We start from the raw sequence: 22,365 nt of genomic DNA, 5'->3' as shown, positions 1-22,365 counted from the left end.
TGACTGTGTCTTCTTGTGTTTGTTGAAATCAGATTGAAATGTGTTTCACTCGCCATTTTAATCTGATTAATTTTGATTTTCAAAGCTTATGAGCTAATATGCGCCTTTTTACAGGTCTTTGTAGGTTACTGCATGATTAATGCTCATGGATATACTAGTATTTCATTATGGCCTTGAGCATGAAGTCCAGATTCAATATCGTATTGTGTAAGCGTGAGTTTTAATAAAATGTTAATAAAATATTTTAATAAAATATAATATGGAACATACATTTAGTGTATTATCATCAGCCACCCTGGAAACCAAAACCTCACAACTAAATTACGCTGAAATGCTACTTTCAAAAGGACAAGTTTAGTAATTAATGTATCTGACATTTTTAAAATCGAATTGTTCATGACTGTCACTGAATTGCAATAATGTGTTTTGTTTTGTTTGGGTTTTTTTTAAAATTAAACGATGTGCTGTTTAATAATGTTTTTTCTGAAATAAAATAATATAGTAATGACTGCTTCCTTGCGAAAGATAAATCGGGAAAATCTGCCACAGTGACTTAAATTTTTATTTGAAAAAATATCCCTTATATTAGTGTTCTAGAGTTCTTTTGCCAAATGGCACGCGTTCGTACTGATCTGTTGAAACCATACTATACTAATCTTTTGTTATGGAGCTTCGAATGGATGGAGGGAGGGATGGAGGGATGGAGGGAGGGAGGGAGGGAGGGATGGAGGGAGGGAGGGAGGGAGGGATGGATGGAGGGAGGGAGGGATGGAGGGAGGGATGGAGGGAGGGAGGGAGGGAGGGAGGGAGGGAGGGATGGATGGATGGATGGAGGGAGGGAGGGAGGGAGGGAGGGAGGGAGGGAGGGATGGATGGAGGGAGGGAGGGATGGAGGGAGGGATGGAGGGAGGGAGGGAGGGAGGGAGGGATGGAGGGAGGGAGGGAGGGATGGAGGGAGGGAGGGAGGGAGGGAGGGAGGGAGGGATGGAGGGAGGGATGGAGGGAGGGAGGGAGGGAGGGATGGATGGATGGATGGAGGGAGGGAGGGATGGAGGGAGGGAGGGAGGGATGGAGGGAGGGAGGGAGGGAGGGAGGGAGGGAGGGAGGGAGGGAGGGAGGGATGGAGGGAGGGAGGGAGGGATGGAGGGAGGGAGGGAGGGAGGGAGGGAGGGAGGGAGGGAGGGAGGGAGGGAGCATGCATATTTTCGGGATGCCATGAATCAAAATTAATTATTTTTTTCCTGTACCTGTAAATTATAAATTGTAAAATTATTTGTTTGTACTGATTGTCTGTGCTGACCACGTAAAAGGAAACACTCAAAATAGCACGGTATTTTGTTTTGCCTGCTGCACATGCACAGGGACAAACATAATATTATCTTGTGCTTTCACATATGAAATTATTTCAGAAATGTTCCTGAAAATTAACATTCATTTCAAAATGCTTTTATCATCAAATGCACATGCTTCACTACCGGGGACATTTTATTGTTCCCCTGGCCTGCGCCAATTCCTTGGTGAAGTGGTCAGTGCGTCTGCTCGGAGAGCGGGTTCAAACCCCGGCTGCGTCTTACCACAAGACATTACGAAATGTTCTTAAATTCGACATTAACCCCATTTTACATCATGCTCACAGTTTGTGTAAAGAGGTGCGCACATGGAATAACCTTCGCTATAATCACTCTGGTAGATCAACCCGTGTTAACTCAACTTACAACACTTATATCAGTTTTGCTTGACTATTCAATACCGTACCACAACAATTAACTGAAATAGATTAATTGATTACTCTAATTCAGAAAGAAATAATGCAAACTATGTTTGTGTTTCAATGACAGCATTAAGCCTTTCCATTACTGAAGTAAAATCACTATAAGAAAGGTGCCAGAAATCATACGCCATGTTTAGAAATCATGGATGTGATTATCCGTGAACACTGTAAACATGCATGCATCACGTAATAATATTTAACGACAGTTTAAGTCTCTCTGTACATACGGTCACCAGCTTCATATTGATAGGGGAACTTATTCTCGTATCTACGATCAATATAGGATTTACTGTACCCTATCCCAGCTGAAGTCGTTAGTCCAGAGTAAGAATATACCAAATATTACGTCGGAACATAGAAACCTAGTAGCTCGAAAAATCCAAGACCTGTTGGGGAAAGCATTCTACAATGTCTCTCAGGCATGCATCCTCGATATCTCCAGGGTATACGTTCCGATAAGTCTCCACTATACCCTTGACTGTCTTTTCATCCAGTCAGGTGTCTACGCTGGGAAGTTGAGCGAACCAATCACAACTCACTTTCATTTTTTGAATTATCTAACCGATTGTACTTGGCAACAGAAACCATGCAGAGGTTCTCTGGAAGAGGTAGAAGGCGTTCTTGCATATGTTGTTTTAAAGTTTCGGACCTGTCAATTTGTTTGTATGATTTCACTAAAATCTGGGACGCATTGTGGGCAAACGTTCGCAGTTGCGACCGCTACTTTTGTTGACACTGGCAAGCTCTGTTATAACGGCGGCCTAGCTGATTGGCTACTGTGAGAAGGCGGAGCCAGCAAAGGGAGGTAATAAATTGATCTGGCAGAGCCGTAGATGCGTCCAGGGTATAATGGAGACTTATCGGAGCGTATACTCTGGAGACATCGAGGATGTCAGGCATGGAGCTTTGAAAATGCCCAGCCCCAACCCACAATGTCAATACGTGGCAGCAAATGCTACGCATAGTGCTTCCTTTGCTGCTGGGACTTTTGGGCAGCTGATGATTTCTTCTGACAACAGCTGATAATTTCTTCTGACAACAGCTGATAATTTCTTCTGACAACTGACCATGGCATATGGATTTCATGGTCTCCATTTTGTTTTTGAAGAGTAAGCAACAGCTTGCACTCATACTTTGTACACGGACTAAAATAATTAACAAGACTAATTCTATAGCATTTTGTGTTTTTTTAGTAGAATATCAATATCACAAAAAGTATATCTACTTATTACTTAAACATATGAAACCGTTTTCACTTCTCATCTACGAACGTATTTCTTAAATATGAAAACAGAACCGGACTCAGCTTATAGAAGTGTGGTACTCAACGATGAACTATGAAAATTTACTTTTCATATTTGCGATTCCACTACAAGCTGTTAGTTTTTCATATTTATCTTTGAAAACTGGTTAAGGTAATCATGTCCGCCTTTAATAGACAGATAAAGCAGCCTATAAATGCTAACAAATGCATCTGGACATCTGCATAGAATCTGCGTTTGGCTTTCTCAGCTATACTATTTGACATAATATCTAAGGTTCAAATACTCTATGAAGTCAGCTGTCGTATATGAAGCACAGGAATGAATGAATTCGGTGACATTCGAAACTATGCACACGTACCTCTCAATTAAACATTTACCAACACATCCTGCCTGATTTTCAAGACACAACATCCAGTTTGTTAACTATAATACGTCCTCAAACTCGAAAATCAAACCCAAACACCTCTGGGGTGAACGTTATCCCGCACTCGCAGCCTCTCCAGCGATCTCATTGGTCGCTGAACGGAAGTATTTGTAGTATCGGTAAACCATGGTTTATCGGTAAACGGCATGGTTTGAGAGCGAAAAGTCTTGGAATAGCTATGGATTTGACACCCGATCAGGCTTCAACAAAAATAGGATTTTAAATTTCCCGCGATTGTAATGAACTTGTTCTGGAAAAATGACTTATGTTCAGTGGACGTACATTTCAGCCTGAAATCGGAACGAGTCGATGTCGGCACGAGAATCCAATATGGCAGCTGCTGCTCCTTTACTCTATTAATACATTCGACGTGCGTGAAGATCTATGGTCTATGTTTAACCCACAAGTGCATATCGGGTTCCTGTGATATGAAGCCCATTTATAATATTGTCGTGATATTTTGGGAATATTGATGGAACTAAAATTCGCTCATTCTTCCTTTTCCAATAATATCTAGTGATAGATATGTAGTGACACATTCCAGGTAACTCAGTTTTGTCACATGTCAAGATAGTTACACGTGGTCACACTATACTATCACGTCTCATCTCAAGATGTCTACACCCCCATGATGCCTACGCCCCCATGACGTCTACGTCCCCATGATGTCTACGTCCCCATGATCTCTACGCCCCCGTGACGTCTACGTCCCCATGACGTCTACGCCCCCAAGATGTCTACGCCCCCATGATGTCTACGCCCCCATGACGTCTACGTCCCATGACGTCTACGCCCCCATGATGTCTACGCCCCCATGATGTCTACGCCCCCATGACGTCTACGCCCCCATGATGTCTACGTCCCAATCATGTCTACGTCCCCACGATGTCTACGCCCCCATGATGTCTACGCCCCCATGATGTCTACGCCCCCATGATGTCTACGCCCCCATGATGTCTTCGCCCCATGATGTCTACGCCCCCATGATGTCTACGCCCCCATGACGTCTACGTCCCCATGATGTCTACGCCCCCATGATGTCTACGTCCCCATGATGTCTACGTCCCAATCATGTCTACGTCCCCATGATGTCTTCGCCCCCATGATGTCTACGCCCCCATGATGTCTACGTCTCCATGATGTCTACGCCCCCATGATGTCTACGCCCCCATGCAAGTCAGTTAGGCACATTTGGAAATCGCACCATTTCACATCATCAAGGCACATCACATCCGGGTATTTATTCATACTCTGTGAAACCACTGATAAGTTGTAAAACTTAAAGTTTGATGAAGATTTGAACTGAGTTGAATTTCTTGTTTTCGAAATAGCCACACCCCGTTACATCCTATCATGTCACATGCCAGGACTGTCAAGTCATATGTTAAAGGAATCATCACATCACACCAGGCAGATCCATTCACAACATTGCAATTCTGCGTAGTGGCGGTCACAGTCAGTTACAGGACATTGCATATCCATATACGTTTCCAATTACAGAGGGAAGAACCTTTCTAGATGTTTCCGTGAACGCCATACAGGTTTTATGACAATGAAATGTCGTTTATATGAGCAGGACAACAATCATCATGACTGCAACTGTCGCTGTGAGGAGCTGTGGTGATGGACGGGTGACGTCACTGGTCTCGCTACAAGGACACGTGGGCACCACCTCCCTCAATGTAATGCGTTCATCTAGGCCTGGGGTGAGGGGTGAGAGGTTCTTAGCGTACTCAATTAAGACATCGGCGTCGACATCCCCAGTAAGAAATGTTACACATGATATAATCCCATTACAATCATCCCAGGATGTGGGATGACTAATAAATTGAACTGAAAAAGCTCTTAAAATCACCAACTTGAACTGAGATGTGATAGACTACGTCAAGCCTAACAACGTTGTTGCAATGGAATGATGACACAGAGCAGACAGGGAGGCCATTTGGTATTGATGGTTATAAGCATAAGTCATAAGCATAAACCATTAAACCAACGATGCTGTTTCCTGTGTTTCGGAGCGTTTCTTACTGTACCGCACAAATCCACTGTAGCGCCACTTTGAAGGTGTTGCCAAGTCTGCCTGTCCTTGTTTTGATAGCTACAACGATAGCAAATTCTTACGCGGTCTTGACCCATGACCCGTTGACCCTTGACACAGTACCAAGCATGTCATGTTAAATCTTGTTGTTATTAAAAAACCCCATCAAGAAATGATGGTAGCATGAATCATTGACAAAACTCGGGTGCATTGATTCCTCGGTGGCGATGCCAGATATTGCACTAAACAATCGTATCAATGCTGTATCCTTAACCTTTTAGGTTAAGTCTGTCTATCCAAGCCCGATTGCGCATTCCTACTCGTACTAGTTTTACACATGACAATGCGACCTCTGACACACTTACCAAGCAGATGATGTTTGATCTTGTTTTTGTTGATGACGTCATATCCGTCCCCGCCATTAGCAATGAAAGATGGCATGATGATCTTGTATATCTCGGAGTCATTTAGATCCACGTACTGGGGCACGGAACAGTTGGTGCATCTGACCTTCACCTCTATTACCCTTTGACCCACAGGCCTGGTCATGTCGTACACAATTTTCATACCTGGGGACGAGCATGGAAAAGCTGATGACACAACCTTTGAATTTGTTCACGGCATTATATCCTCTGATGTTTCCTAAAAGGCTAATATCAGTTTCATGATTTTTGCAAGGTCAGAATTTTTCATCACACCTGCATGCCACTGTTGTCCAAGGCCATATATAGCCACCCTCCAAGATGCTTGCTACTGTTGTCTAAATCCATATATAGCCCACCCTACTAGATTCTTGCTACTGTTCTCTATGTCCATAGATGGCCACTCTACTCTATGAATGCTACTGTTGTCTAAATCCATATATAGCCCACCCTACCAGATGCATGCTACTGTTCTCTATGTCCATAGATAGCCACTCTACTCTATGAATGCTACTGTTGTCTAAATCCATATATAGCCCACCCTACTAGATTCTTGCTACTGTTCTCTATGTCCATAGATAGCCACTCTACTCTATGAATGCTACTGTTGTCTAAATCCATATATAGCCCACCCTACCAGATGCATGCTACTGTTCTCTATGTCCATAGATAGCCACTCTACTCTATGAATGCTACTGTTGTCTAAATCCATATATAGCCCACCCTACTAGATTCTTGCTACTGTTCTCAATGTCCATAGATAGCCACTCTACTCTATGAATGCTACTGTTGTCTAAATCCATATATAGCCCACCCTACCAGATGCATGCTACTGTTCTCTATGTCCATAGATAGCCACTCTACTCTATGAATGCTACTGATGTCTAAATCCATATATAGTCACCCTACTAGCATTCTCTTCCCACAGAGGTTCCTCCTGTCATATCTTCCTACGTAACCTCTGTTCTAATACGGCCATATTTCCCGGTCATAGAGAAATCCCCTTGCGGCAAAAAATCGCAGCAGGAATTACCTCCCTTGTTACTATCCAATCAGAACACGCGTTAAATGGACTTAGCTCCAATATGGCGGCCCCCATGGAGTTGGTTCATCAAAAAGCGAAGGAAAGATTCGGTATTTCATGTTTAACTGAAAATCAGAAACTGGCAATAGAGAGTGCAGGGATCAATCGCCATGATGTGTTTGTAGAAACAAAAACTGGTCGTGGCAAGTTTTCCCGACTCTAAAATACAGTCACCCTACTAGATGCTTGCTACCGTTGTCTAAATCCATATATAGTCACGTTGCTAGATGCTTGCTACGGTTGTCTAAATCCATATTTAGTAACCCTGCTACATTCTTGCTACAGTAACTGTTATCTGAATCCATATATAGTCACCCTTCTTGATGCTTGCTACTGTTATCTAAAATACAGTCACCCTACTAGATGCTTGCTACCGTTGTCTAAATCCATATATAGTCACGCTGCTTGATGCTTGCTACTGTTGTCTAAATCCATATATAGTCACCCTACTAGATTCTTGCTACTGTTGTCTAAATCCATACATAGTCACCCTGCAAGATGCTTGATACCGTTGTCTAAATCCATATACAGTCACCCTACTAGATGCTTGCTACTGTTATCTAAAATACAGTCACCCTACTAGATGCTTGCTACCGTTGTCTAAATCCATACATAGTCACCCTGCAAGATGCTTGATACCGTTGTCTAAATCCATATACAGTCACCCTACTAGATGCTTGCTACCGTTGTCTAAATCCATATACAGTCACCCTTCTTGATGCTTGCTACTGTTGTCTAAATCCATACATAGTCACCCTACTAGATGCTAACTACTGTTATCTAAAATACAGTCACCCTACTAGATGCTTGCTACCGTTGTCTAAATCCATATATAGTCACCCTACTAGATTCTTGCTACTGTTGTCTAAATCCATATACAGTCACCCTTCTTGATGCTTGCTACTGTTGTTTAAAATCATGACTCCCCCAGCAACACCCCCCCCCCCTTCAAACATTGACCTACATGAGAACATCCACATAATGTTTAGCATATAAAACTAGCTCGTGATGAACTCTGGGAACAGCTGCTTATATCTATCAAACTACTATGGCCTTCGCAACCTGGATGTGAAAACACATGCCTGACACCTGGAAGAACCCCCCAAACAGGTTGCCTGTCTCCACCCACTGGGACGCCCCGAACTCCAGCGTCTCCCAGACATGTCTCCCCAGAAGCTCCACGATGTCCACGGTGTTCCGGAACGGCAGGACTGTCAGAATGTCTCCGATGGTGACGTCACCTGGAAAAATCATCTTGCCAAGAATACTTATCGCCCCCAGTCATAATGGTTGTCTCCCCTAGTCTTACTGATAAAACTGAAGGGGTGACAACCATTATTGGGATGAGTATATAGACAAGGAATCCTCAGGAAGGTTTTGGATTGGTCAGTCCCACCGCTCCGCTATCAGACCCCAGAGACTGTGTGAAGCAGGATACTAAGTAGCAGGCATTTTAAGGAAGTAATTACCAGATGGTTTCAATCAGTTATACTAATCATTTATATGACGGATGTTTCCAGTCTGGGAAAGTCTGCTAAAAGGAGCTCTGAAACAATCTTTTCTGTTGTATGTCATTTATGAAGTGAACTTTCAAACTATACTTGAAGTCGCTGTCGCTTGAAGTGTCTGAATGTTCCTGATGTTGACTGGGATCCAGTTCCACAGTATTGGACCAACATTGAAAAAGTGTCTCTGTGTGTGTTTGTTTTGTTTTGTTTGTTTTTTAATACGCTGGAACTTCTGAATGTAACGAACGAGATGGAATGTGATCTTTAACAAGATCGCAGATGTATAGTGGCAACAAGCCACGTTTGAAAATCTTGATCTGAAGCAGTTTGCACATATCCGAACTTTTGAAAAAAAAAACGTTTGTCAAGTTACCCATCAGTATTGGATCATTAGTATTTAGATGAGAAGTACTTTGCTTGTGAATATAACCAGTGTTTTAGTCCGCATTACCTTTCTGTATGGATGCTCGTATTCCACCACCATTGATGAAGGCGATGGCCACGTGGTTCCATTCCAGGGAGTCGCTGTGCTTCAGGTTCTGATGAACCATGCTATCAGCTATCAGGTTACCTAAGAAACAAGGACAGACACAGATAGACAGGTAGATATACATGTATGATAGTGTAGAAAGGGTTGACGTCGAGGCGAAAAATGAAAGAACAGGTAATACAATCTTCGACAGGATGAAGATGGAAATTTTTTTTGACACACGTGCCTTTACTATCTTGAATCCTCGACTCCCCTGAATCCTCGACTCCCAGTTTGGCAGCTTGGAGGTCAGGTATGCAATAAATCTCTAACACATTCAGGGAAGAAATTAAAACATCGGAACACTCTGACGGTGTAAAGCAGGGTTGTAAAGATCAGGAAATTGTAAGAAATGATTACAAACTGGAATAAATACTCATTTAGCACATATCCTGAAATTTGTCAGAATTTCTGAAAAACGTTTGTCAAGATACATCTCTTTATTGGATCTTCTGTACAGAAAACAGTTACAACAGGGGGCACTACATAAATTCATCAAAGGTTTTTACTTACCCATATTACACTCTTTGACCCTACAAAAACTCCGTGAGCCGTCCAGCAGAACTTGGCTTCTAGCTACTACCGTGCCTGACTCTTTGGCCACGCCCTCTTTGTACGGCTGCATCAGCTCCAGGGTCATAGCATCTAGAAGAATGACGGACATTGTTCGTATTGTTGGCCTCCTCTGACAGACGTAAATTTGTAAAACATCCATAAGACTTTCGAATCCTCGAAAACTTATGCCTTTAATTTTTCTCGTGAAAAAGAATACAGTATGAAAAATGTCAGGCATAGCTTCATGAATGTTGTATTTATCGCGTAGTCCTGGAAACAATAAAGCAGCCATTCACTGGTATTTTGATATACATTCTTAACTTTCGTGTTTCTATGGGAAATATATGCATGAAGCTCACTTTGAAGAATTCAAGGACACAAAAATATCTCATCAGCGTAAACGATGAGAGAGCAGTTAGAATGGAAGCTGTCTAAGCCGGCATCTGTCCTATCCGGCAATTTGTCAACACCAGCGTATCATCTCAGTCCCACCTGTGAATTGTACATTTGTCATCAGCTCTGCACTCTGGCACATTGTTTAAACTGGACTAGTACTGTTTCTTCAGTCCCGATGAGCGCAGGTTTAGACAACTTCCACTGCAGTAGGGTAGGTAATAAGAAAACCATTGATATTGGATAGTCGGCTACGTTGTATGTGCCTTCAGAATATTGATACGGGATGTAAGAAGTTATTCTATAAGGGTGTGTATTTTTAGACGCGACAAATTATCCTCTAACTCTAGGACATCTAGTCTGATTGGTTTTACGAGAAACTATGTTCCATACTGTGAACGAACTGGTCCTGTTTCTAAGGAAATGCAGTTTTCTATTTCACACAATATTATTTGGTTGAATTGTGGATGCACGTGGGATGTAGGCACTGAATACCGAATATCACCGGTGAACATGATTTCTCTCTTGAATTGTCACAGTCTCCTGTATTTGATAGGTCTTGCTAATAATCCACGCATAAACATTGGCCCCTGCCAAAGCACCACAAACCCACCTTGTGCTGTGTTGTTGTCCAGAAGTATTGGGTTACCTCTCCATGACGTGATAACACCTTCTGGGTCAAAGGTCACTTGCAGATCTCCAAGATACTTCCCGTAAGCGTAGTCCTGCACCACCAGCACTTTCGCCCCTCCCGACTGGGTGACCACGTGGGGATATTCTCCTTCCGGTTTCTCATTGGACGGGCGGTCGCCTGCAAAATTCACAATCTTTAACTCATTTGCCAAATATATTGGAGAATAGTAAACAGTTTCAACGTTCCGATCAATATATTAACACGGGGAAATTGGACAAAGTTTTACCAATATTTTATAACGGCATGTGTTAATGAAAACTGGAAATTTACAGACCAACTGACCACGTTTTCAATGTTAAACCTGTCAAGGGTCACGGCGATAACGAGCATCGGACGCAATGCGTGTCCAGTATCCCTAAAGCTAACAGAGCCAAGGTGGAATGCATGTATCTGCCTTTGCGGTTGTTTGTAGTTCACACTGATCTAATCACGTGCATACCACTTATACCTTCGTGGCATACTCACCACTGGCCATCGATGCCTTGGTCCATCTAAATGACATAATCCCAAGTTTATAATAATAACAAGATTATCGTAAGTTGTATCTGTAAACGCGATTATCTGCGATAGCTGGAATAGGTACATAATACGAATGACAGTCACAAATCAGGGATTGGCTGCCTAGTAAATTTTATCTATTGCATTACGTTGTGAACACGATGATGTGTTGTAACTGTGTAAAAAGTAGAGTATATAAACGCCCTCTGGCGTGATTTGTAGAGTATTTGACTGACACTATAGCCCCATTCACATGCACAAAATTTACTCATGTGTAAATATACTTATGTGTGTAATAGTAAATTTACTTTGCGTTCACATGGAATTAATGTAGAGTGAGTAAACTTGAAAGTGCAAACAATAAATTATCAGTTTGTCTCATTTGTCCTCTGAACTTCAACGGAGAAAGATGTTCTCTTATCGCTGGTGCTTTAGAAGACAAACAATGTCAGATATGTACTGCTCTTGCAATAGGTCTGTCACAAAATAGAGCTCTCTGGAAGAAAGAAAGACACTCTGTTTGGTGGAACGACATGAATAAATCGAATGACGACAAAGACTGGTACGATAATTTTCGAATGAACAAAGGAGTTTTTGATCTTATCTGCACAAAATTGCAGGACTGCTTAAAAGCCAGTGACGAAGCTGTTCGCCAACCTTTGGATGTACGAAAGAAAGTTGGAATCGCAATATACTGGATGGCTTCAACATCAGAATATAGAACTGTGGGAAATCTGTTTGGCGTTGGCAAGTCTACTGTTTGTAAATGCATTCATGAAGTTTGTCAGACCATATGCGATATTTTGCTGCCGGAATATGTAATATTTCCCCTGAATGAAGATTTGAAGGACGTGATACGAGGATTTGAGCATAAATGGTGTTTTCCAAACTGTGCAGGGGCCATAGATGGATGTCACATTCCTATCATGGCACCGCGGGAAGCTCATGGGGATTATCTGAACCGTAAGGGCTGGTACTCCCTCATTCTTCAGGCCGTCTGTGATGACAAATACGTCTTCAGAGACATTAACACTGGATGACCTGGGCGAGTTCATGATGCCAGGGTGTTTTCTAATTCTGAAATCTTTCAAAAAGGTGAGGAGTCGAGACTTTTTTCCAAAGTGGTTTAAAAAAGTGTCCCTATCAGACAAGGATGTGCAGCTGCCAGTCGTCATTCTTGGCGATCCAGCTTACCCACTCAGATCCTGGCTTTTGAAACCGTTTCCTAATCGTGGAGCATTATCCAGCAGTCAAAGGGTTTTCAATTCTCGCTTGAGTAGTGCCAGAATGACAATAGAAAACTCTTTTGGAAGACTGAAAGGGCGTTGGAGATGCTTGCAGAAACGTTTGGATGTGGGTGTAGAGTTTTCCTGCACTTTAATAGCTGCGTGTGTTGTGCTTCACAACATATGTGAGAATCACAATCAATGCTTTGACGATATCTGGCATGTGGAAGAACCCTTGCAGGGAGATATGGAAGATGATGGGCAAGAAGACGCTGCAGATCAGCCAGGCAAAGTCACTCGTGACAGTGTTATGCAGGCATTCGCGGAAGCTGTGCTGTAATCCGTATATAATGACTTGAACTGGACGTTTTCTGTTATAAATGGGTATCCAATTTGGAGTGTTTATATTTTATTTGAATGTTGGCTATATAGCCTGGGAGTCTATCTCCTGATTTAGTTTCAGAACTGTTTCTGCAGTGATAATGACATGCCTTACATCACTCAGATTACAATGTATTGCTGTATGAAAGTAAAATAAATCATTGAAATGCAATGTTCTGTTTTTTGCAGCGGGATCAAGTATATTCATCTTTCACAATGTGATAAAAAAAATTTTGAAACCTGTCAGAGTAGAATGTGTTGTAGGTAAAACTCCAGTTGGGGCAGATGGGACGCCAATATTGGTATGGGGTGTAGTTGGTACACAAGGATCAAGAGTGACATGAACTCAGTTTGAAACTGCCATTGCATCCTAAACGTGTGTAACAATCATTTATAATAGTACTTATGACAACTTTCCTTTAGCAGGCCTATTTAAGTGGTAATTTTGGTATTTAGTCGAAACATGTATGCAAAAGGTCATGCCTATCTATACACATTGATTATGTTTTTCTTGAAACAAATGTAAGAACAAGGTACAACCCATATGAAACATTTATTCATGTGACTGTATGATGTAAACAAGCTCAATTCAAACAAAAATACAAAACTTTTCATGTCTGTTCTTTGTCTGTACTTTGTTCTCTAGCACAGTGACACGAAGAAGCATTATATGAAATATAAAGGATATGTGACCAGTTGATGGGTACAAACTAAACTATTCTAAATGTCTTTTCAAGAAAGCATTCAACAATAAGTAAGAAACAATAAACATTTCAGAAATTCACGTTCAAAGTCTTTGCCTTTGTTTACATGTTGGAAAACGAAGATCCATAAGAATCGTAGGATACATCGCAGTCTGCTCAAGAGTTACATGGTGCTGTATCAGTGTGCTGCCTTGAAGTGCGTTGCCCCATCCATGATGCATTCATGTTACCTCCAGCACCAGGTCTGTTCTGTCCCACAGACCCAAGAATCATTTGCATCATACTGAACTGATGCTGGCGTTCCTCACGGCGCTGTCTTTCCTCTGACTCCATTTTCAGCTTTTCCATTTCAATGCGTTTTATTTCTGCTTCGACTTTCTTCCTTTCTAATTCTACCTTTTCATTCGATTTTGACATTTCGTTAAATGCAGTTGACAAAGCAATTTCCGGCTTAGTTTTCCCTGGCCTTCTTTGCCTTTGAAGAGCCCTTTTCCTGGATTCCAGATGCCGCAACACCCAAAGTGTTATCTCCTACTCCCTTTCCTTGGTCTTTGCTTCTGGACATCACTCCTTTGTCTAGGTTCGACAGTGGGTCCACATCAGGATCCCTCTCTACATCCTCTGAAAGATCGACGTCATGGCTCTCATACGGACTTCCTCCACTAGTGTACTTCATTGTGAAACTCGTATCTTCGAATTCAGTACTTCCGTGCTCCAGGTCATTATCATCAGTGTCACCATCATTATCGCTGCCCTCGTCTTCATTGCCAACATCTTGCACTCTTTTTCTTGATAACGATTCAATAACTTTCACAGGGGAAGACGCAGGGCGGTTGCCAAATATTTCTTGCATCTTGTCAAAGAATTTACAGGTAGAGCGACCAGATCCACTTTTGTTCATTTTTGCTTTACAGCTGCGATAAGATCGTTTAAGCGTGTGCATTTTAGTTTTACACTGTTCGGCAGACTTTTCAAAGCCACAATCTTCTAATGCCACAGACACACTTTTATAGATATTACTGTTATTCTTGTGGGGATCATCCAAGTTTTCTTCCACATGTAGTTCTTGCCATGCACTAAACAAAGCCAGTGTTTCTGCATCAGTCCAGGACTGACCGCTTCGTTTTGCATTGTTTGACTGCTTAGGCATCTTGATCTCATCAGATACAAAACTAAATGACTTTTCAGACAGAAAGAAGGGTCAGGTGCAGACGTCTGAGCTAAATATAGTTATGAGGACATCCTGTCTAGAACAGCATCCGGTAAACTGTTATGTCATCAAACCAATTTGCATATGTGTATATTTTGCTATGCGTTCACATGACACAATTTACTCGCAGTGCAAATTTGCATATATGTAAATATACTTTTGCACCTGGTCCTGACCACATGTAAATTTGCTCCTGGTGTATATTTACATACATGAGTAAATGATTTCACATGACACATTTATACACGTGTGTAAAGTTTGCTCATGTGTGTATTTATACATACGGGTGCAAACAGGTACATGTGAACGGGGCTTATGTTGCATACTTTTGAATGTGTATCGTGACTTATGCAGGATGTATAACGAATCTATGTATGACGTCTGTGTTCTTTGAAAGCTGATTGACAACTATAATTGTAACATGTCACTATTGAATTATCACGTACATTGATCATGTGAATGCCATGCATTAAACTCCTCTTTTGTTTTACCCGGGTGTTGTGTTGTGTGTGGGTTGGTATAGCCCTACCTCTTGCCAAGCGAGCCAGTTCCCCGAACTCGCGATTTAATTAATGCATTAAATAGCCTACTCACTTGCACAAGTGAATTTGCAATCACAAGGCATTTGAGCGTCAGTTGGCATATACATGTGCCCGTCTCACCTGTGTACAGGAATGTATTTGTGTGACCTCCAACCACCACGTCCAGGTTAGTAACCTCCCCTGCTATTCTCTGGTCAATATCGAAGCCCGAGTGACCAAGGGCAATGATCTTGTTAATACCCTGTGAGGTCAGGATGTTAACCTCTCTCTGGACTGCTGCCACCTCATCATCAAATGTCAATTTTGATCCTGAAAAAGACTCATTTTCTTCAGTTACTGGATGATTCAAAGACGGAAACTAGCACATAAGACAGTTTAGTTTTACGCCGCTTTTCGCAATGTTCCTAAATAAGGACAGAAACATAAGAAATGGACTTCACACCTTGTGCCCATAAGGGGAATCGAACTCCTGTCATCAGCATGACGAGCGAACGCTTAAACGGCCAGACAACCCACCCGATGATCGATGGTCAAATTATAGTCCTCCCTTAGCAAGAAGTACATTGCGCGTTATAACTCTAAATGCAAATTGTATACATTCCCGACCGACGCGTTATTCCGGGACAAGCGTTGGAGGTAACGTAAAGGGGCCAGTGATAACGACTGAAGTTTATTCTGAATATAATGACCATGTCAATTGTGTCTCTATATTCCACTAAATTGTTTTACCTGGTGACGAGATTGAGGGTGTCTCTCTTGTAGTGTACCCAATAATCCCGATACGTTCTCCACCGACCGTCAACACCGTGTGTTTCGCCACCTCGTCATTCACAAACGGCTCTCGTGTAGCGTTAATGTTGGCGCTTAAGACAGTGAAATTGACGTCGTTGAGGAAAGGTATCAGCCCCTAGATGCCAAGATCAAACTCATGATTCCCCAGAGACTAAGAAAGACAAAGAAGACGAACATCCATTAAACCACAAACCAAATCAAATGTTGCTACTCAGTTGAGCTAGGTATGCCTGAAAGTTACTAGCCAGCAACCCTAATTCAGTCTTATGCCTGACAAGCAAGTGATGTGGAGAGTACAGGCCAGAGGCCATTTCGCACACTATTTCGATATGTCTATCATGCCAGAGAAATGGTGACACAGAAAAGTGTTCATAAGAGAATATGTCTTAACTGAATATGTTAAAGTTCTCACGAAATAGAAAAACGATAAAGGCTTGTCGTGCCAATGGAGACCGTGTGCCCAGGACCTCTGTTAGTCGGGCAATAGTAAGGGCATGCAGATCGCCATCTCATTGAGTTAAAAAGTCTTTGGAAGAGGCTCAAGGAATCAGCACCCAGTACCCAACAGACTTCCGGGTCTTGAAGTGGTTGCCTTACATTCTGAAAATAATATCTTATCCTGTTGGTTCCAGACGTGCTCAATTGTCTTGATGTCGACTGATACCGATGGAACGATATGACACTTACATTAATATATGACACTTTCATTTGTCTTAGTTCTAAGAGAGTTTCGAAAATTTAGGTCCTGGGCCCCGCTCCACTAAGCGTTCCTTGTGCTATAGCTAAGATGATCGTAACTCCCATACTTTAACATAGACTTACGATAGTCGTACATCTATGATGATCGTAACTCCCATACTTTAACATAGACTTACGATAGTCGTACATCTATGATGATCGTAACTCCCATACTTTAACATAGACTTACGATAGTCGTACATCTATGATGATCGTAACTCCCATACTTTAACATAGACTTACGATAGTCGTACATCTAAGATGATCGTAACTCCCATACTTTAACATAGACTTACGATAGTCGTACATCTAAGATGATCGTAACTCCCATACTTTAACATAGACTTACGATAGTCGTACATCTATGATGATCGTAACTCCCATACTTTAACATAGACTCCGACTGTCGTAGCGCTACGAGGAACGGGCCCTCGATTCTAAGGATGACCAAGGAAGTGAGCTGTGTAGATCATTGCCTCTATACACGAGTGCTGTCAAAGAAGGTCCTGTGATGGGAACAGAAGACATGGAGTCTCCCCTTCCGCATTAGCTGGCCTGAATGACAAGGAAGGTCCTGTGATGAGAACAGAAGACATGGAGTCTCCCCTTCCGCATTAGCTGGCCTGAATGACAAGGAAGGTCCTGTGATGATAACAGAAGACGTGAAGTCTCCCTTTCCGCATTAGCTGGCCTGAATGGCAAGGAAGGTCCTGTGATGAGAACAGAAAACATGAGGTCTCCCTTTCCTCATTAGCTGGCCTGAATGACAAGGAAGGTCCTGTGATGAGAACAGAAAACATGAGGTCTCCCTTTCCTCATTAGCTGGCCTGAATGACAATGAAGTTAGCGCGACGCGCATTACGTCATCTCCCCTCTTGATGACGATGCCATTGATGTGACAAAAGTTGGCCATTCACCTGAGAAGACAATCTGCAGCCACTATTGACATCTCCACAGAGATCCTGCTTGCTGCACACCTTGTTGGTAGATAAGCTGGGTCAGTATGGTCCCCAAGGTAAAGGCGGTGACGTCTGAATCCCACCGGTCTTCCCGACAACGACAGTGTCAGCTGACTTTACATGGTTGCAGTTATCTGTGTTGTCCGTCGTTTTGAGTCACCCGGATGTGCCACACGGATATAAGGCTGGATGAGTGTCCGGCCATCATTCCAGTGATGGTAGACACCCTAAGAGCCACTCCTCTGTAATGGGCGTGGATACAAAACTCTGTTTCCTGTCCTGTTTCTAGGTCGAGTGTGGCATGTCGGATTTTCGTTCAAGGCGGCTTATGAAATACACGTTACTATGCATGTCACTGGGTTGTACATGTGCAAATAAAAGCAATTAAAATATTTTTTAAAAACCTGTCATTTATAACCACCAAACGAGATGAAAGGAATACATTGCTAAACATTCCTCAAATAAATGATGCATAAATGTTTCTACAATGCGTTTCTTCACGATGTATGATTTCTTTCCATATCATTATTGTTTTTAACAAACAGAAATGAAGTTTTCAAACCAGTTGCATGTGAATAAATATAATACATATTGAAACAAATAAGGGAAAACCTGAAAGTACAAGCGTTCCATTATTTTCCCCAGAATTTGTCCATATACGCTACATGACGTTACAACACAACAGAATCATTTACTCATTACCATGTCGTGCTGTAACATGTCCATATACGCTACATGACGTTACAACACAATAGAATCATTTACTCACTACCATGTCGTACTGTAACATGTCCATATACGCTACATGACGTTACAACACAATGGAATCATTTACTCATTACCATGTCGTACTGTAACATGTCCATATACGCTACATGACGTTACAACACAACAGAATCATTTACTCACTACCATGTCGTACTGTAACATGTCCATATAAGCTACATGACGTTACAACACAACAGAATCATTTACTCACTACCATGTCGTACTGTAACATGTCCATATACGCTACATGACGTTACAACTCAATAGAATCATTTACTCATTACCATGTCGTACTGTAACATGTCCATATACGATACATGACGTTACAACACAACAGAATCATTTACTCATTACCATGTCGTACTGTAACATGTCCATATACGCTACATGACGTTACAACACAATAGAATCATTTACTCACTACCATGTCGTACTGTAACATGTCCATATACGATACATGACGTTACAACACAACAGAATCATTTACTCACTACCATGTCGTACTGTAACATGTCCATATACGCTACATGACGTTACAACACAATAGAATCATTTACTCATTACCATGTCGTACTGTAACATGTCCATATACGCTACATGACGTTACAACACAACAGAATCATTTACTCACTACCATGTCGTACTGTAACATGTCCATATACGCTACATGACGTTACAACACAATAGAATCATTTACTCACTACCATGTCGTACTGTAACATGTCCATATACGCTACATGACGTTACAACACAATAGAATCATTTACTCATTACCATGTCGTACTGTAACATGTCCATATACGCTACATGACGTTACAACACAATAGAATCATTTACTCGCTACCATGTCGTACTGTAACATGTCCATATACGCTACATGACGTTACAACACAACAGAATCATTTACTCATTACCATGTCGTACTGTAACATGTCCATATACGCTACATGACGTTACAACACAATAGAATCATTTACTCACTACCATGTCGTACTGTAACATGTCCATATACGCTACATGACGTTACAACACAACAGAATCATTTACTCACTACCATGTCGTACTGTAACATGTCCATATACGCTACATGACGTTACAACACAATAGAATCATTTACTCACTACCATGTCGTACTGTAACATGTCCATATACGCTACATGACGTTACAACACAACAGAATCATTTACTCACTACCATGTCGTACTGTAACATGTCCATATACGCTACATGACGTTACAACACAATAGAATCATTTACTCACTACCATGTCGTACTGTAACATGTCCATATACGCTACATGACGTTACAACACAATAGAATCATTTACTCATTACCATGTCGTACTGTAACATGTCCATATACGCTACATGACGTTACAACACAATAGAATCATTTACTCGCTACCATGTCGTACTGTAACATGTCCATATACGCTACATGACGTTACAACACAACAGAATCATTTACTCGCTACCATGTCGTGCTGTACCATGTCCATGTACGTTGCATGACGTCAGAATGCAACAGGATCATTTACTCACCATGGCATCATATTGCAGCAGGTTCATGAATCTGGCAACAATGGCACCGCGGTACTTGTTAGAACCACAATGTCCCCAAGAATTCGTCCCCGGCAGACAGGAGGATGGTGTTGGGATGGAGGGAACGCTGTTCTTGGACTTTGGTCACCAGTCGCGCTGTCCCCCCGAAACATTTCCCCTCTGCAGCATCGTTGGCCGGACACTGACCACTGTACTTGTTGGTCTGCTCGAATCTTGAGTGGATGTCGTTGGTGTGGAGGATGGTGAGGTTGAAACCGACAATCACAGCTGGCAGGGAGATCACCAGTAGAGGCACAAGGAGCATCTCGTATGTATACGCAAGTCAATGAAAGTGCTGAGAGTTGCTGTGGATAGAGCTGTTGGGAGCCGGTGAAGTACTAATATAAACCTGTTACGCTAGTACTCAATGGGTTTCTTTAATAATCCAACGACACAGAGGTTGAAACATGAAGCACGTCATGCACAACTCTACTGGGCTGCGCTATTCTAGATTAGACACGACATCCACCTTGTTACTAACTGTTGTGGTACATGCATTGTATAACCACTGTCATAGACCAAACGGTGGCCTCTCCATTCAATCATTGGATACGGTCGGTAATTTTCTAGGTGTTATTCTTTCTGGGTGGTGGCGCTTTTGTAATGGTGAACGAGAGTACGTGAATATGTTGGTCCAAATCAATTCAATTCAATTCAATTGTAAATTGCATTAGAAAGGGTCGTACACGAACGTTTTTAGAAAGAGTGCTGAGAAGAACAGCGTGACATGGCAATGTTGTTTTGGGGATCACTCCCCATACACGCATGGCTACATATAACGCAACTAGAACCCTCCCATGAAAACAGATGTCTGGGGTTGTTGCGTTTTTTTCCTTCCCCTCCAAAACAATAAGTCACTTTATATGAAATGTACTGCTCCATTTTAGGGTACTTCTAGGATGTGCTGAGTCCGCGTGGGAGTGGGGACAGGGGTGCATTCCGAAACATAGGTATCATTAACCTATTCAGACAATGACCTACTTTTCAGCCGATCCGAATTTTCTCGTGTGATAGTGAAAATGGACAATATGAACAACTCTGGTTAAACTGAATTCCAATTCCTTGTTCAATAGGAAAGTGGTATTTACAAATGAATATTAATTTTAAACTTTAATAACTCCGTCTTTCTATACTTTATGTCGAGGTTCAGGCTTCATGCCTTAACTATGGAATCACAGACTGAACCTGGTTGATGAGGTAAAATGATTCACAGTGCATCTGGCTAAATGGTTAAACCTGTTATGTGTTTTTTTTTGGGGGGGGGGCTTATTCAGCGTAGTTCTGTAACGCACAGTGAGATTGATGTAATACCGCACCAGACAGCCAAATGTCTCGAGCGGCAGAGCCTCGTTTTGAGATTTCCATGATTTCAGGTTTCCGTTTGTCAGAGGTCGCTGTACCACAGAGCACGCTCTCCGACGGGTAGAATGAGAATGAGAGTAATGTTGCACTATGCAAGTGCTTAGACTAACCAGATCATACTGACTAATATTTTTGCATCCAGTTAAATGATATAGTCTACAAATTCTGGACTCGTTGTCTCATTAACTTGCGCAATAGTACGGAACCCAGTAAACAGGAAGCGAGACTATTCTGTTATCAATGTTTTGACGTGAGGGGTTGGGGGTAGTCTTGTTTTTGTGACCATTTTCTCCAAACTTTAGCTTACGCTGAATGTAATACCAATTACGTAATACTCTTAGGAATCCATTATGACAGAACAGACTTCCTTAATGCACTAAACGCCAGATCCAGCGTTACCCTCCCTCAGCCGTCGTTGTGAGGCGTGGACGTCCACTTGATGGTCTGTCTACGGTGACCCAAGTCTATCTGTAGCACTGCATAAGGCTTAAAGTGAGTGAGTGAGTGAGTTTAGTTTTACGCCGCACTCAGCAATATTACAGCTATATGGCGGCGGTCTGTAAATAAGCGAGTCTGGACCAGACAATCCAGTGATCAACAACATGCGCATCGATCTGCGCAATTGGGAACCGATGACATGCGTCAACCAAGTCAGCGAGCCTGACCACCCGATCCCGTTAGTCGCCTCTTACGACAAGCTGAGTCGCCTTTTATGGCAAGCATGGGTTGCTGAAGGTCTATTCTACCCCGGGACCTTCACGGGTCGCATAAGGCTTAAAACCACGATATGGTGGCATCCGAGGGCGCTGGCAACAGCATGGCATGTCCACCCCATCTGCACCATTCCAATGGCTCGTTCTCTCTCTTCAGCTGTTAATCGCGGCATATTCGAGAAATTCTC

The 22,365-nt window shown here is 42.2% G+C and overlaps 1 pseudogene; it reads right to left on the bottom strand.

Annotated features, from left to right (window-relative positions):
• Positions 1 to 4,934: 4,934 nt before the first annotated feature.
• On the bottom strand, positions 4,935 to 20,457 carry LOC137286577 (snake venom 5'-nucleotidase-like; annotated as a pseudogene).
• Positions 20,458 to 22,365: the final 1,908 nt, after the last annotated feature.

Source organism: Haliotis asinina, chromosome 6 (assembly GCF_037392515.1).
Source record: "Haliotis asinina isolate JCU_RB_2024 chromosome 6, JCU_Hal_asi_v2, whole genome shotgun sequence".
Classification (NCBI taxonomy): Eukaryota; Metazoa; Mollusca; class Gastropoda; order Lepetellida; family Haliotidae; genus Haliotis; species Haliotis asinina.
The sequence above is the reverse complement of the archived record's forward strand: the minus strand, read 5'-3'. Positions and strand labels throughout refer to the sequence as shown.